The 4,219-nt window shown below is 38.8% G+C and overlaps 1 long non-coding RNA gene across 1 annotated transcript; it reads left to right on the plus strand.

Moving 5' to 3' along the window:
• The first annotated feature begins 6 nt into the window (after positions 1–6).
• On the plus strand, positions 7–3,355 carry LOC109363804. Its single transcript, XR_002109629.1, has 3 exons — positions 7–1,393; positions 2,058–2,119; positions 3,130–3,355. It is a non-coding gene; the product is annotated as an uncharacterized LOC109363804 (long non-coding RNA).
• Positions 3,356–4,219: the final 864 nt, after the last annotated feature.

A 4,219-nucleotide genomic window follows, 5' to 3' on the forward strand; every position in this document is an offset into this window, starting at 1 on the left:
CTGCACATGCTGCACGTGCAGACGGTGCTGTCTGCACGCACGCTTCGGGCCGTGCACGTCGCCGTTGTGTCTCGGCTAGCAGAGGCGCTCAGCCGGCTGTTTTTCCAGAGAGCGCCCTGGTGGGGCTGCATTACCTCAGCCCCAGCGCTGTGCCAGGCTGCTTCCAAATGTCTCACTAATTTACTTTAAAGGTCATTTTCTAACGCTAGTTATTGCATGGGAAAACTGGAATCCTTGACTGGGTGGAACACCAGGAGTTTGTACACATAAACAGGTCCATCATCTCACTGCAGCGTTTGGCCTGCTCCATGCTTCCCGTGAGAGCTGTCTGGTGTTCAGGAAGTATTAACACTTAAGTGCTATGCCAACAATCTCTTGCTGAAGGATCTTGCTGAAGGATCTGTGTACACCCAAGATGCTTCCCACTATTAAAAAGCCCTACACGCGCAGTCCAGTTAATGACCTATTTTTTTTTTTTAGATGTTATCTTCACGCATAGTGTTCAGAGCACATTGTGTTGTCATTATGGATTACTTGCGTTGTACTAATAGCTTAGTGCTTACACATGTGGTGTTATCAATATATATCCACAGACACCGTGAAATCTAAGCTTTCAGTGAACATGGAGATGCATACATGTGTCTTTGTCTTCCAGTTTAGCTTTTCTGAGTGCAGAGATTAAGTTCTGTAAATTCCCCCTCAGTGTCGTGGATCAACACACCACTCACAGCTATGACATGCAAGCAATTGTAGTGCTAGAATGCAAATGCCTTCATTGCAGTTGCTGTGACCAGGAGAAAGAAAATGAGAGCCAAATTCTGGAGCCTCATGATGAAACTTGACAGATCATGAGACATGAGATAGGTCAGGGTAAAAGCTGGTCATAGAAGCTATTGAAGTTGTTTAACAAGCTTTGTTATGTAAAAGAAAGGGAACAAAAATTCCAATAAAAAAGTGGTTAAACCATACAGCAATAAAAATGAGTTTACAATATATGTGTACCATACATACTGTATGCTTTACATGGTGATATGTAGTCCACTTTTACATGGTTCACACGTACGTAAGTTAAATGGGCCCCTTTGGATTTTTAATTTTCTAGATTTCAAGCAAAACAAAACACATGAGATAGCGTAAGTAAACATTGCAAATATAGCAACTGTTTCAAATCAGGGAAGCGCAGCTTTCATACTTCTGTGGTTCATCTACAAAAGATACCTATCTGAATTTCGTATAGCACCAGTCAAGTCCTGGCCTGCTTTCCTTATGACATAATGCTATATGATTTGGTGTCTGCCTTGATGCCCAGTCTTCTGTTATTCCTTTCCTAACAGTTTTCAACCTGTGAGTCGGCTGCAATAAAGTTTAAATAACAAGTGGAGGACTCAAAAAGGTATGTAAGTTCAAATCTTCTGACATATGGCAGGGAGCTGGATGGAAGAAAGGAGCTGTAGTAAGGAGGAGATGTTGGAAGGAGTGAAAGAAAAGGATATTTTCTGTCTGCTTGATATATTGCCAGTACATCAGTACTGATATATATAATTTGAAATCAACCTCGTAATACTGCTTCTGGCCCTGCTGTCAGTGCAGAGATGTGGGAAGCAGCTTGCAGTAACACAGAGAGTTTAGTGGCTGTGAGAGGGACCTAGAAATATTCAAGTTATGCTGCTGTATCCTGGTTCCTGCTGTAGGTATGTTTAATGAGTCCACAATACAAGAAAGCTACAAAACTGACATAATCAGCTACTCAGATATTCATGCTAAAAGTAATTGAAAAGCCATTGTGGCCACATTGCCCATGTACTTCACATTCCACAATTACCAGAATAGCCTTTTTGAAGTCTATTGCAATTAGTGGCCTTTCACTGGATGGAGAACGAAGGAGGAGGGAATGAAAGATTGTATTACTTTTGTCTGATTTTAACCAACCTCAGGCAAGTGCAGAGTACTAGACTTCTGTTAACTTTCTTTAGATTTCTCTGTTTTAATAAAACAAAATATTTATAAGACAGAAGTACATTTTCACAAGAAAATTCTACCTTAATGATCTGTTTCAGATGTTGCTGATTTCTGATGTCTTGCCAAGAACGTAGGAAGGAAAGAAGGACAGAAGATTTAGGTAGTTAATGTTTGGATTTGTGTGTACTTAATTGTGCTAACAACACGTAGCAAGATTTGTTCAACAATGTGCAGTTTACATCTTTTGGAAGTAAGATGCATAACATGTTAAAGACCTGGTCATTGATGATAAGAAACAAATGATCAACTGGAGGTAATTCTCAGACAGAAAGTATCACAGATTAATTAATTTCATAGAGGAAATTTTCCACTGATCTTCAATATGTGCAAAATGACTCACCTCACCAATTCCTATTCTACAAGAATATGAAAATATCACCACTATTTTACCTATTCGAAAAGCATTTATTTTTAGTTAAATTCATAACCTGTCTCTGTTAGGTTAAGGAATTAGTGAGCTCACTGTTGATGGAAATGACATGAAAACCGTTTCCACTTAGGTTGTTGCTTGTGAGAATTTCATCCACTTTTTTTTTTTTTTCCCAAGCTAAAAATACTTTTTTCAATTACGTGCAGGCAAGACGGTGTTTAGTGTTAGCTTTTGGCAATCTGTCTCAAGTTATTTTTTGTATCATACAAAGGACTAAGATGCCCTCCTAAAACCTTGGACACACAATTGAAGGTAAATTTAACAGTAGCAATTAAAGTAGTTATTGCCTCAAGCAATCTGCGCCAGCCATCTCTCCAAGAGTAATCATAGTATGCCAAATACGTTTTAAGTGGAATTTAAAATATAAATGCTCTGTAGCACTTTAAAAGGCAAAACACATTAATGTGTTTGAAACAAACCATTAAAGATATATTTTCACTGGACAGATTGAACTTTGGAAAGGTTAAAAGCTAGTATATTAAATAAATGGATAAGGAAAAGGTGTGCAGCAGGCTATCAACATGTAAACTGATGGCAGTTACACATTAAACAAATTATTCATCATGCCCAGGTACCATAGTTAACAGAAACTTCTCGTTAACAGAAACTTCTTGTTAACACTCAAGTATATCATCTTAATATTGTTCTTTCTTGGCTAGACAATTTTTTTTTTTTAATAGAACATCATATCCTGTTGGATTCCTGTTTCATAAAGCCAGTGGTTGCCCATCTGGAAACAATAGAGATTCATAAGGTGAAGAGATCTTTGGAGACTGCCTGGAGGAGTCGAATGAGTCACACTGACAACATAATTTGTTGCCATTAGCACTGTGTTTTACAAAAGTTTTCATTTCATTTGTTTTGAGTGGAAAAGTGACAATAGTAGAGCCAGTGGAAAAGGTGTAAGTAATGACCAGGAAAGTTCTTTTCCCTTCCCCTTCCCATTTTCCCCTCTGCTCCCTTCCCATCCCCTCCCCTCCCTTTCCTTGACTTGAAAATGATGAAAAAATCTTAATGAAAAAAAAAAAAAATGAAAGAAAAAATGAAAGAAGAAGAAAAAAAAAAAAGGAGAGTGATAAAATAGAGAAAAAAATACTGGGAATTCCAGGTAGATCCAAGATACAGGAGCAGTGCAATTAGGAATAATAAGGATTTAGAGAAGATGAAGAGGAAGACAATTGCCAGTTTTCTCATTTTAGTTTATCTAACTGTTTCTTAGAACAAGGTATGGTAGAACCTTCTTTGTTGTTCCTTGATTTCTGTTATTATAAATTACTATGTCCTAAAGCGACAACTTTGAAACAGTGAGGTGTAAAAACCAGGTGAGTTGTGTTGCTTTCCTGGTGAAGCTGTCTTTGCTCTGAAGACACAACCTGGGCATCACTTCTGGTGCTCCTGGGTGCTGAGGAGCCAGGGTAGAGCCTGACTGCACTCCGCTGAGCCTGGTTGGTGAGAGCCCTGCTGGGACTAGCAGCAGGACTAGTGAGAAGATTTAATGCATCTGGAAGGCTGAACACAGCAGTTTAGGGGATATGCTTGTTTTTCAGTGTTTTTTTGCTTAGAAGAGTTTGCTAGAGGCTGGTCTAGGACTTGGAGAAATTGTTGGAAATTGTTAGATTGTTGATAGCTGGAGGTCCCCCACATAAAGAATGCAGTTTCTGTTGGGTGTAGCGGGATAACCAAATCCTTTAGAAATAATGAAGAATAGTTTCAAGAATCTGCACACAAAGGAGACCCAAGGATACACCCATATGCAAGAAGAATGTCCTG

Source organism: Meleagris gallopavo, chromosome Z (assembly GCF_000146605.3).
Source record: "Meleagris gallopavo isolate NT-WF06-2002-E0010 breed Aviagen turkey brand Nicholas breeding stock chromosome Z, Turkey_5.1, whole genome shotgun sequence".
In the NCBI taxonomy this organism is placed as follows: Eukaryota; Metazoa; Chordata; class Aves; order Galliformes; family Phasianidae; genus Meleagris; species Meleagris gallopavo.